This window comes from Procambarus clarkii, chromosome 11, assembly GCF_040958095.1.
Source record: "Procambarus clarkii isolate CNS0578487 chromosome 11, FALCON_Pclarkii_2.0, whole genome shotgun sequence".
Lineage (NCBI taxonomy): Eukaryota > Metazoa > Arthropoda > Malacostraca > Decapoda > Cambaridae > Procambarus > Procambarus clarkii.
The window spans coordinates 10,117,176-10,130,201 of NC_091160.1; positions in this window are offsets into that span (position 1 = coordinate 10,117,176).

Below are 13,026 nucleotides of genomic sequence, written 5' to 3' on the forward strand. Positions count from 1 at the left end.
TTGTGATCAGACAGCCGTGGTGGAAAGAAGGGTCTGGGAAGCTCCTCCTCTGGGATGCTAGTGAATTGGGAGGGATAACAAGTGTATATGCGCATATGAGTGTATATGAGTGATTTAATAACTAGTAAGTTTACTCAAACCACAAGAAAGTGAAGAAAAACAGTAGAAACAACACTATTGCAAATAAGTGTTGAGTACATGGTGGCATTGTGGAATTGTGGAGCCGACTAGAGCGGACGTGACCTCACCAGCTGTGACGCCGGGAAGCCGCGACCTCACATCTTGACCAACCACTTGGACTGCTTTCTTGCCTGTTTGTGCTGTAGATTGTGCAAGGTATTGACGAGCACCTTTTTTGGCTAGGTTGTTACTGCAATTACAAGATCAGGAAGGGGCTCAAGGTCAATCACCAGCAGGGACGAGGAGGAGGACAGATTTATAGACAAACTAATAATAGGTAAATTTGTAGAGAGAAGGAGTGATTGGATGGAGGATCTAATCCAAGGGATTAAAAGCAAGTTATTTCAGCAAATACATGATGTAGTAGAGAGGCAGAAACAGGAGCTTATGCTCTATATTCAGGAAGAGATTAGGAAGGGAAGAGAGGATTGGGGAGGGAATGTGCTTGGATCTCAAACGAATTAGGAAGGATTAACAGCATGGCTAATGACAGAGGATTAGTGGGAGATGGGTTAGTGAGTGCGGTTGGAATGGGGAATCCCCAAGGGACGGGCTACCAGCATGACAATGAATTACTGAGGAGAAGGACCATTATAATACACGGGTTATTCGAATCTGGGGCACCAACAAGACAAGAAAGGATAGAGACGGAAAAATATGAATTGCGTGAGATATTGAGATGTATTATATGTATATAATACCTTAATACCTTACATACCTTGTATGTATATACCTTACCTGAATAAACATCTGAATCTGAATCTGAATTAGAGCATTGATGGCAGAAAACGAGGTTGATATCAGCCGCCGGGAGGAACCTTACAATTGTACCAAGAATAGACCTGTTCTGGTGCAATTCTCCAATGAGGAGGCTATGGAGTACATAATGAGGAACAAGCATTTACTTAGAGGAAGTGAAACCCATTACAATGTGTTTATTGAAAAGTTTATGACGAAAGGTGAGCAAATAGCCTACAAGAATAGATGGCAAGCATGACACTGTACCCCTAGCCTCTCAGGTAGCCTGACCTCCCAGGTCACCTCACAGGCCACCTCTCAGGTCACCTCCCAGGTCACCTCCCAGGCCACCTCCCAGGTCACCTCCCAGGTCACCTCCCAGGCCACCTCCCAGGTCACCTCTCAGGCCACCTCCCAGGTCACATCCTCCCCAACTCAGTCCTCCTATACCTCCCACCTGCCTTATCCCCCCAAAACCCCCCTGCCCCTTCTACATTTGCACTTCCCCAACAACTCCCCTGCCCCTGCTACATCACACCTGTCAACGACCCCAGTGGGTCAAGCCATGCCCTCCCCAAACCCACCTTCCCATCCTTCCTCCCCTACTACCCCCTCCTACTCCCCTGCCCCTTCTACCCCATTGCCTTCAATTCCATCTGCTCCATCCCAGCTTCCACTGCACCCCTCTTCCACTCACCCCCAAAGCAAACCCAACCCTCACCCCTCCTATGCATCTCCAGCTCACATTTAACCCCTTCACCTGTGACCCCTTAACACCTTCCCCCATCTCCCTCTTCCCCTCTTCTACCCCAAAAGTCACCTACTCCCGATTCCCCCCTAATTAATACACACTCTCTTCCACCCCCAACACCCATACTCCAATCTCCTCTCAGCCCTCTGCCCTCAATATCCCTCTCCCCCCAACCTCTCAACCTCTATCTGACTCTCAGTCTCACTCTATTTCTCAACCTCCCTATGCCATTCAGACTCTCACTAACTTTCAGACTCATTATGCCCTTCTTATCCCCCTAGATGCCCAGACCCCATTCGCCTACCAGGCACTCCCAGGAACCCCCCTAGCACCCTCCCAGACATCCCCACAGCCCCCACTCGCCCCCCAAACACCCCCCAGTTCCCCCCAGACCCCCCTGCAAAAGGGGGAACTCTGGCACCAGAGTTTCCAAGAAGAGTCTCAAGGTTTGGTACACTAATGCTGATGGGGTATCCAATAAAGCAGAAGAGATAAAAGAAAGAGTTAGTGAGGCAGACCCAGACATAGTGGCAATAGTGGAAACTAAAATCAATGGCATGATCTCGGATGCAATCTTTCCAGAGGGGTACCAGGTGATAAGAAAAGAATGGACACAGAGACAGGGAGGAGGAGTGGCACTCCTAATAAAGTGGAAATGGAAGTTTGATGAGCTGGAAAATCTGGGTACCAATGAAAGCACGAACTCCATACATGGAACTCTGACAGTGGATGGGAAGAAGATTGTAATCTTTTTACTCTACAATCCCCGACCAAACAGTAGAAGGCCCAGGCAGGAGTATGAGGACAGCAACAAGGCATGTATAGATGAACTGCAGAGGACAGCAACTATAGCGCATAGAATGAGAGCGATGCTGCTGGTCATGGGGGACCTAAATCATGGAGAGATAGATTGGGAAACGAAGAATCCCCATGGCGGGGAGGAGACCTGGGGAGCGAAGCTGGTAGACGTTTTTGACAGGAATTTCCTAACACAGCATGTGAAGGAAGACACTAGGGAAAGAGGACGGGATACGCCCAGCCTATTAGACATCATTTTCACCCAGAATGTAGAAGACATCGAGCATTTAGAACATGAAATACTACTAGGAACCAGTGACCATTGTGTCCTAGTCTTTGACTACATGATGGAGCTTAAAATTATGACCAAAGGACAAGAGGTCCAAGTAAGGAGTCTTGATTACAGAAGAGAGGACTGCAGAAGGATAGGGGACTACCTGGGAGAATGCAGTGGGAGGAAGAAATTAGAGGAAAAACAGTGCAAGATATGATGAACCAAGTCATATGGAAATGCAAGGAGGCTGAAGAGAGATTTATTCCAACAGTAAAGGAAAAAAGCAGGAGGGAATATAATAACCCATGGTTTAATAGACAGTGTCAGGAAGCAAAAGTGAGAAACAGGAGGGAGTGGAGGAAGTACACAAGACAATGGACAGAGGACAACAGGATTACATGTAACAGAGCAAGGAATGATTACATTAACATAAGACGAGTGTCAGAAAGAAATTATGAGAATGATATTGCAATCAAAGTGAAAAAGCAACCTAAATTACTACATATCCATATAAGAAGGAAGGTGTCGGTAAATGACCAAGTGACAAGACTGAGGAAAACAAAAGGGGCATATACAGAAAGCGACAAGGAAATCTGTGAGGTACTGAATGCAAGTTTCCATGGAGTGTTCACAACCGAGCCTGAGTGGCTCCCATTGTTAGAAGAGATTACCCTAGATGGAAGGCTATCAGATATAGAGGTGACAGCAGAGGAGGTAATGAAACAGTTGACAACACTTGATGCAACTAAAGCGGTTGGACCAGAGAAAGTATCACTGTGGATACTAAAAGAGGCAGCACAGGCTCTCAGCGTGCCTCTGGCTATGATCTTTAATGAGTCACTTATGTCGGGAGAATTGCCCAGTTGCTGGAAGGAGGCAAATGTCGTACCGATTTTCAAGAAAGGTGATAGGGAGGAGGCACTTAACTACAGACCCGTATCACTGACAAGCATCCCCTGCAAAATACTTGAAAGAATAATTAGGCTAAGACTTGTTGAGCACCTGGAGAGCATTGGGTTTGTAAACAAGCACCAACATGGGTTCTGAACAGGGAAATCATGCCTAACAAACCTTTTAGAATTCTATGACAAAGTAACAAAGATAAGGCAGGACAGAGAAGGCTGGGCAGACTGCATATTTCTGGACTGCCAAAAGGCCTTTGATACAGTACCGCACATGAGACTACTTTACAAACTTGAGAGGCAGGCAGGAGTAACTAACAAGAAGGAGCCAGCGGGTAATGGTAAGGGCGAGAAGTCGGACTGGCGAACAATAACGAGTGGAGTACCTCAAGGATCGGTGCTGAGCCCAATCCTCTTTCTAATTTACGTAAATGATATGTCTACAGGAGTGGAATCGTACATGCCAATGTTTGAGCATGACGCAAAATTAATGAGAAGAGTTGTGACAGATTAGGATTGTAGGATCCTCCAAGAGGACTTAAACAGGTTGTAGAGATGGTCAGGGAAATGGCTTACTGGAGTTCAACACCAGTAAATGTAAAGATATGGAAATTGGATCAGGTGATAGACGACCAAAAGGACAATACACAATGAAGGGGAACTGCCTACCGGTAACGATTCGAGAAAGAGACCTGGGAGTGGATGTGACACCTAATCTAACTCCTGAGGCACATATAAATAGGATAACGACAGCAACGTACTCTACACTGGCGAAAATTAGAACTTCATTAAGAAACCTAAGTGAGGACACACATCAAAGACACACTCATCTGTACTGAGCTGCTAAGCACCTCAAATGATATGGTGGAAGTGCTGACAGTCAAAATAGAGATCCTAAATGTAGTTGTTGTCCTTGTATATAAGTCACCGGAGGCAAACCCTCAGCAGTTTAAAGACCAACTAATGAAAATAGAGCACTGCTTGGAAAACCTCACAAATCCAGCTCCGAACATCATCCTGCTTGGGGACTTCAACCTACGGCACCTGAAATGGAAGCACCTGGCTAATACAGTAATATCAGAAAGAATATCAGGAAGTAGCCTAATTGAACAGGCACATGCAAATGACCTGCTACGGATGTGCGATAGGTTTGCCTTAAACCAGCAAATAGTAGAACCAACTAGGAAGGAGAACACGCTGGACCTCATTTTCACTAATAATGATGAGTTGATCGGGAACATAATGATTACAAATACCTGTTACTCCGATCACAACGTAATTGAAGTTATGACAACCATGGGGAATGGACCTTCAAAACCAGTCCAGATTCCCGGTGGAGGAGATTTCAGCAAATTCAACTTCAATAATAAACAGATAAACTGGGAGCAAATAAACCAGGACTTCACAGAAATAAACTGGGAAGAACAGCTAGAAAATGCAAACCTGAACCAGTGCTTGGAAAAAATAAGCTCAGTAGCACTACGCCCACCTATTCACTCCATAGATGGCGTTACTGTCTGAGCTTCACCTCACTAGAGGTCAGCAGCGGCTGTGTTGTGAGCTGAACAGGACTGGAAACTGGCCCTGGTGGCCAGTACACCTCGTCCTCACCAGGTGTCGTCGTCCATTTGGAGGGGGTTTCGGGAGCTGACCCACAGATGGCGTGGTCGTCACTGCTCCAGGCTCGGACGCTGGATTCGGGTCCGTAACACCTCCCCACCAAAAAGAATTTGGTTTGGGTTTCTATAAAGAAAAACACAAACCAAATTAGTATGTGGATACAACTCCACACAGATTCACGTACACTATTAACTGGAATGGTGAGGCTGTCTTGTTCACAGAACGGTCCTACTGGGGTACTCTGGCACAAAGGAAACTTGAAGATGATAGGCAATGGCTTGCCTGTTGCAACTTCCCACAACTCCACTGCGATGTCAAGCAGGGGCATATTCTCACATCTCTCGAGTAAGGATTGGTATCGACACGATCTGGGTCGACTCGACACTTCCCTGTGTTGTGACACCGATGATGGCTGATTACAAACCGCATTTCTGGTACCGTTCCAGCAGTCCTTCAGGGAGACGGGAACCTGGAATACAGGGGTATGATAATTTAGAGCGACAGCGACAGTGGGTAAATCAGTACTTACTGCACACTCGCCCACTAGGCCCATCTCTAGTTCCAACAGAGCTGCTTGTACATCGAGGATGGTATTCGCTCTGCTACCGTCAGGTCGACCAACGTTCCGCATAACGCTGCATTTAGGCTCGGCTATCACGCGGGGGGTGTCAACCTGTCGGAAACAGTCACTCATAATAACATATCTCGTACCTCCTGTGTCTACCATCACCTTCCAGGTTCCTTCTTCGACTGCACTACTCACTGTGCACGTCTCCAATCCCTGGGATCTCTTCACGATGTTCATGGGAGCCATCATCTGTCGGGTCGTCCACTGGTCCTTACTGAGGACACACATGAGAACAAAACAAAATACCGCTAAGAAACATTTGGTTAGCTTAGGTACAAGTTTCATGAGCTTGTCATGTCCATAGCCAGCTATATCCATTAGCCTGGTTTGGACCGAAGAGGGCTCTAGAACCTTTGCACATACCTCACATACCTCCGCCGTCTGGGGAATCTCTGGCCGGTTCAATGAACGCTGTACCTTGCCATACCGCAAGTACTCATCCGCCTTCGCTCCAGACTCTTTGGTATCCGTGGGTGCTTGCACACGAGGCCCCTCTTCTCGCTCAGTCGCTTCTGCCATCATAACCTCATGCTTCTTGTCGGGAAACGATTCAGGAGAGACTGCTAGAACGTTCTCAATCTGTAGGCGAGAGGACAAATTAAACATAGTATATTCCGGGTCTGTCTGTACTTGGACATTACCACTGCCTGCCGTTACCTCAGACCTTGCTGTTCTGGCTGACTCGTCCGCGACCTTGGGATGATTGTTGCTCCAATCTGTCACCAAGTCGTTGGCTAGTATCACGTCAATCCCAGCTACAGGGAGGGTATCGACTACTGCCAACGCACATGTGCCGCTGAAGTAAGGCGAGTCGAGATGTACCGGCACTAAGGGGGCGATATACTGCGTCCTAGGAAACCCAACCAGGACAACCTGTTGTCTCCCGTCCACACTTACTCCCTCGGGTAACGAGCTTCTCACGATCAGGGACTGGGCTGCTCCACTATCTCTGAGCACTACAACTGATCTACCAGTATGATCACACGTTACATACCCGCTTGAAGTGTGAGGGGAAAACAATCTGGGTTCTTCCTGCGTAATCGTAGACTGGCTTCCTACTGGTGGTGTTACACGGCTCATCATCATCACCTCCCTTCGTGGGCCGTTACCTCTTCTGCCTCGGCACATAGCAGCTACATGCCCTTTCTGCCCACAAGTCCAGCACACCACATTCCTCCTCGGACTCCGGTGTTTCGGACTGCTAGGACTGGTCCTTCGAGGGCAACTTGGGGGCGTCTTCTTAGCGCTTCGTGGGACGGGGGTCTCCTCTTCGTCATGAGGTTTGTCAAACCGGCGTTGGTAATTCCTCGGGACGTACTTAGCGGAAGGCTTATGCGTTAGGATGTACTCTTCAGCCATGGTGGCTGCCGCACTCAAGGTCTCCACCTGCTGCTCCTCTAAGTACGTCTTCAGGTCTCCAGACAAACAATCCTTGAAGTCCTCTAACAGTATGAGCTGCTCGAGGTCTTCTTTGGTCTCCACCTTCCGAGAGGCACACCATTCCTGAAAAAGTCGCTCCTTGATTGTGGCGAATTCGGTGAAAGTGTGCTTTGAGGTCTTCTTCAGGTTTCTAAACTTTTGCCTGTAAGCCTCAGGTACCAACTGGTAAGCCATGAGCACCACTTTCTTCACCCTGTCGTAATCGCCAGAGTCGTCAAGGGACAACGTGGAGTAGGCGACTTGGGCCTTCCCAGTCAAGACTGACTGTATCATGATGGCCCAATTCTCCCTTGGCCACTCCAAAGAGGCAGCGACTTTCTCGAAGGCTGCGAAGAACTTTGAAACTTCCTTCTCGTTGAATTTTGGGACCATCTTGATGTTCCTTACCGGATCGAAACTACTGGTTTCCGTCGTTTGCCTCCGACCACCTAACCGTAATACTTCTAGTTCATGTTGTCTCTCTCTTTCCTCTCTGTCTCGTCGTTCTTGTCTGTCTCGTTCTTCTCTCTCTCTCTCTCGTTCTTCTCTTTCTCGTTTCTCTTCTCTTTCTCACTCTTCTCTTCTTTCTTCTCGTTCTAATTCTAAACGCCTCATCTCTAATTCTTTTCCTAATCTCTCTTTCCATTTCTAATTTCTTATCTTCTCTCTTTCTCGCTTCCTCTTCTCTCTAGCGATTTCTAGCTTTTTCCATTCTATTTCACGATGGATCTCCAGTTCACGCATTTTCACAGTAAGTACACTTATATTTAGTTCACTCTCATCACTTTCGATATCACTGCTCTTACCTTCCTTTTCAGTGGAAGCTATTTCCTTACCTTCCTTTATACTGGGTGCCTCGCCTTCCTGTTTCTCTGCCTTCAAATGCCGGTGAACCTTGGACAAGATCTCCACACGGATCTTTATCTGCAGGTAGGCACTTGTGGTGTTTGTGTGCTACTGAGGAAGTCTTGGTTGTAGGGTTGATGTAAAGTCATGACTTGGTTACTGACTTTAATACTTAATATGATTACATGACTAGTAGCTACCAAGCTTGGCGGGCGTCCTGTACCCTCTATTGTTTACCTTCTCTCTCTGGCGTCTCAGCCGCCGCACATAGAAAACGGATGGTACCATTTTCTGTGAACATGACATCCCTCCTTTTCTTTAAAAAGAATGAATACAGGATGTCTACCATGCTTGTAGCACAAAGCAAAGTTATTGACACAAAGTAAGTTATTACCATATCAAGAGATACTGCATACATTTAACATTAATTAAGCACACAAAGAATTTAAACAACTTAATCTTTTTCACAAAGGATTTCAATGTTAAAAATACATATGCAATGTTAAACAAACATGAAAGAAACTGTAATACAAAGTTACAAAATATTGAATGAGATATCTGCATTATTCAAACAATATTAAATTTAGTTTAGCACAATAAGTAAATACTTTTCATTACATAGGAACACAATCATCAAATCGTGTAGGGCGTTTAACATGACGTTTAGGACGAGAGTCCTTAAATGCAATAACATCCCTTGATGAATTGTTTGTCGGGTTATAACTATTTTTTTCTTTTGCACGACTTTGCACTTAATCATTTTCTACACTAGTTGGAATCACTTTGAAATAAGCCATATTACGTGTTATACTATGATCTCTATTACTAGCTGTTACCATAGTTCCTTTTACACTAATCACTTTATATGGTTTTGTATCATACGGCATATCTAACTTTCCCTCTTTTTTCTTTTTAACGAGAACAGTGTCACCAACCTTTATGAACTGTTCCTTTGCACGTTGATCATGAGCAATTTTCATTTTGCTCTTGGCCAGTGCATCCTTCTGAGCGAGACGTTTATCCGTTACCTCGGCTGGCATGACGGGTAGTGCGATTCTCATAGGACGTCCAAATAAAAGTTCGCCAGGCGACTTGCCCAGTGTTCCATGTGGTGTTGCACGGTAGTTCCTGAGAAAAGCATACATAGCTTGTTTCCAGGATCGTCCTTCGGCATGAGCACAGCGTACCGCTTTCATGAGAGGTTGCATGAATCTCTCAACTTCTCCATTTGCTTGAGGATGTAGTGGCATCACACGGCGGTGTTTGAATCCAATATGCTCAGCAAAGTTGACGAAGTCTTGTCCATTGAATGGCGGTCCATTGTCCGTCTTGACAACTTCAGGAATGCCAAAGTTTGAAAAGATCTTGTCGAGTTTCGGGATGACGGCCTTTGCAGATGTGGAAGTGATGATTTCTACTTCTGGATAACGTGAGTGATCATCAATGACTACCATCAAGTACTCTCCAGTTGGTAGTGGTCCGCAGAAGTCCATCGATACTTCCGTCCATGGTGCAGCAGGTAGTGGTGAAGGTTGTAGAGGTGTTGGTCTTGAAGTATCCACTGCAGCTTGGCAAGGGACACAGGCATCATGCATATCCTTTGCTTGACGATCAATGCCAGGAAACCACACCTTTTCTCGTAGCAGCTGTTTCGTCCTAACAAGACCTTGGTGTCCTTGATGTGCAAGCTTCAGAGCACGTTGCTGGAGAACAGCTGGAATCACGATACGAGTACCTCGCAGCACAGTGTCGCGTTGTTGCGTAACACTTAATTCTGTCTGGATGCGTTCAAGTGCTTTGAATGCATCTTGGTCAACTCCTGAGGGTGAGATGCGTGGAAACTTTTTCTTAGTCAATGCATCCACTGTTGCTTGCAGAGTTGGGTCCTCTAGGGTTGCAGTACGGATTTCATCAAGAGTAAGAGCCTTAGGGACTGCATCACAGGTTACAGAGTGTACATATTCCTCGGCAACTTGCTGATGCTTGGTGATGGTGAAACTGTTGGCAGGATGTCGACTGATGTAATCAGCGGGATTGCCTGCACCCGGCTTGTATTTCACCGTAAAGTTGTATAGTTGCAGACGAAGAGCCCATCTCTCAATGCGAGCTGGTGGTTTGGACTTTGGATTATTGAAGATGGTCTCCAACGGTTTGTGGTCAGTGACTATCGTGGTGAAGGGTGCACCAAGCAGATACACATTGAAGTGTTCACAGCCCCATACAAGAGCAAGAGCTTCCTTCTCTGTCTGACTGTATCGTTGCTCAACATCTGTGAGAGAACGGCTGGCGTAGGCAATTACTACTCTGGAATCTGGTTGACCAGGTTTGTGTTGGGCTAAAACAGCACCTAATCCAACAGGACTAGCATCCACCGTTAATTCAGTGTCCATTGATGGATCAAAGTATGCAGCAGTCGCATTCTCTACTAGTGCATCTTTCACAGCATCAAATGCATTTTGCTCGATATCGCTCCAGTACCATGATGCATTTTTCTTCAGGAGCTCACGTAGAGGCTTCGTAATGGTAGCAAAATCTGGAATGAAGCGAGAACAGTAGTTTGCCATTCCCAGAAAACTATGTACTTCAGTGGACGTTGAAGGAGGTGCAGCATTCTTGATATCTGCAACTTTCTTAGGATCTGGAGACAGACCTTTGTCACTAAGTACATGTCCAAAGAATTCAATTTTATGTTGATTGAACTCACACTTTGCTCGGCTTAACGTCAGATTCTTTTCTCGTAAGCGTTGCAATGTTGCACGAAGAGCTTTGTCGTGTTCAGCTTGGGTACGGCCATAAACAATGATGTCATCAGACATGTTGTCAGCATTAGGTATATCTTGCAATACCTGGCTGATGGTGTGCTGGAATACCTCGGCAGCACTGTTAATACCAAAACTCAGGCGCTTGTACCTATACAGACCTCGATGTGTCGTAAACGTTGTGATGAAGCGACTCTCATCATCAAGTTCAAGCTGATGATAGCCCTTGTTTAAATCTAACTTGCTGAATATAGTTGCACCATTCAAGCGGTAGATCATATCATCTACAGTGGGTGTAGGATGGCGTTCACGCATTATTGCCTTGTTGGGAACACGCATGTCCACACAAATGCGTATCTCATCTGGATTCTTCGGCTTTGGTGGAGTGACAATTGGGCTTACCCATGGTGTTGGGCCTGTTACTGGTTCAATGATATCTAGTTCCATCAGCCTATCCAGTTCGGCATCGACTTTCTTGCGAGTATGGAATGGTTGTCGGCGATGTGGTTGGGCAACTGGAATTACATCTGGGTTGATATGCAGATGTACTTTGCTATCAGTATAACAACCTATGGATTTAAATCGATCAGAAAATTCAGCAACAATACCATCAACATTATTTGCAGATTCCACTGCTACAGCATTAGAAAGCTGAAGTAGCCCCAATTTGGTTGAAGTCTTGTAACTGAGTAAAGACTCCTTTGCATTCCTAACAACATGGAATGCAGTAATGAGCATTGCATTCTTTGACTTAATCTCTGCAGTGAAAGTTCCAATCACTGGCAAGGCTACCTTTGAAGCATAGGCAGTGGCTTTGCCATTATAGTTTTCAAGCTTTGGGAACTGTTTTTTTAAATTTTTCATAGTGGCACTCAGCAATGGTATCAATGTTTGATCCAGTGTCAATGAGAACTTTGAGACAAATGCCAGCAATGTATACACATGTCTCTGGGTTGTTTGGAAGATCATTCCATTCTGTGATTGCTTGTACTCCATAAGTATAATCACATTCACTGTCATCTGAGACTGGTTGTAATGAAATGTTGTCTTGTATATTATTAACATTCTGGATATGAGGTGCAATATTGTGTTTACCACCTCGACCCCTATGACCTGATCCTCGTACAGTGCTTTTATTCATTGACTGTGGTTTCTTTAGTGCGGAACGACACATAGCACCAAAATGACCTAGTTTTCCACACTCATAGCACTTCTTACCTTGAGCAGGACAAACATTATCTTGGTGTGGGTAGTCTCCTCCACAATTGTAACATTTATTGTTGACACCCTCTGATGTGGGTCGTTGTGACTGCTTGAGCCTTGTTCCTTGACCCCAGTTGTGACGTGGTTCTCGGCTAAATTTACTGTTAGGTTTGCCATGATATCTTCTTTGATCACGGTGTCCTCCCTGAACCTTACGTACCTCATCACTGTTAGTAACAGTGGCAGAACCGTTATTAGCACTGCACTCCATGACACGAGCATCACGTGCAGCATCTTCCATTCGACGAGCCATATCCAGTATCTTGGTAAGAGAACTGTCATCATCAACAAGTTCTAGAGCTCTTCGACGAAGACGTGTAGATGTGCATGATTCAATTATTTGCTGTTTGATTTCTTTGTCAACATCAGCAAACTCACAATGGGCTGCTAAACCCTGCAGACGTGTGTGGTATTGATCCACAGTTTCATTAGAGAGTTGTTTTGCTCTCCTGAAATGCATAATTTCCATAGCAGTATTTTGCCTTGGTTTGAAATGCTCTGTTAGTTTGGCTTTGGCAGTGTCATAATCTTTGGCACCACCAGTGTCTTTCAGTGTGTCAAAGATGTCACAAACTCTATCACCTGCATAATGAAGTAGAAAGGCACGCTTTCTTTCAGCACTTTTGATGTCAGAAACTATCAACAAATTTTCAAACTTTTTAAGCCATTTGACCCACCTCTGTGACAGGTTTGTCTGGTCACAGTCAGGATCAAATGCAGGAAACTGAGGTATATTTGCCATTTTTACTGAATAAATGTAACTTATCACTTAAATGTTCCTCAGAATATTAAACACTTACTGCACTGTATATGTTAGTCAAGAATTCACTGTAATTACTTTAATTTTG